This window comes from Chionomys nivalis, chromosome 5, assembly GCF_950005125.1.
Source record: "Chionomys nivalis chromosome 5, mChiNiv1.1, whole genome shotgun sequence".
NCBI lineage: Eukaryota > Metazoa > Chordata > Mammalia > Rodentia > Cricetidae > Chionomys > Chionomys nivalis.
Window position 1 is genome coordinate 70560097 of NC_080090.1, and position 632 is coordinate 70560728.

Below are 632 nucleotides of genomic sequence, written 5' to 3' on the forward strand. Positions count from 1 at the left end.
GGTACCTTCTCAAAAAAGAGGCAGGCTGTGAAACAGCCCAATGAAAAGGAGATTAGGAGGAACAGAGTACAAATAAAGGAAGAGATTAGAGGGGGATGAGTATAGTAAGTAATAATAGCTCTGCATGTTTCACAGACACCAGGCGCTGGGCTGTTTTCCATCACAAAACAAAGACAAGTGAGACCCTGGTTCAAAATAAACTAAGTGGACAAAGTATTTAGATCAAATAGGCGAAATTATATTTGTTAAATGCAGATGCTAAGTAAGTCTGTCCAGTAGTAGTGAATAGTAAACAAATTATGATGTCTCTTTGTCAACACCTGCCTCAGTTTTTTACCCCTCTTTTAAAGGCAGTACTACTATTCAGAAAGCATATGTGGTGAGGGAAGACTTCCTAGGTTATTGTATGAGACTCATATAGCTTACTAAACGAGGATACCCAGAGAAAAGAAAACCACAGGCTAATAACACTTAACACACGTGAAAGTGAGAGGCACTGTTCGAGTTAACTCAGCACTATATTAAGAAGATACATTAAATACCAAGAGCATGAAGATGCTTATTAACTTTCTGTTCGTCATCCTTTAGAAAAGCGAGATAAAGACACAAAGAAAGCCCAAGGCATTTAAAGA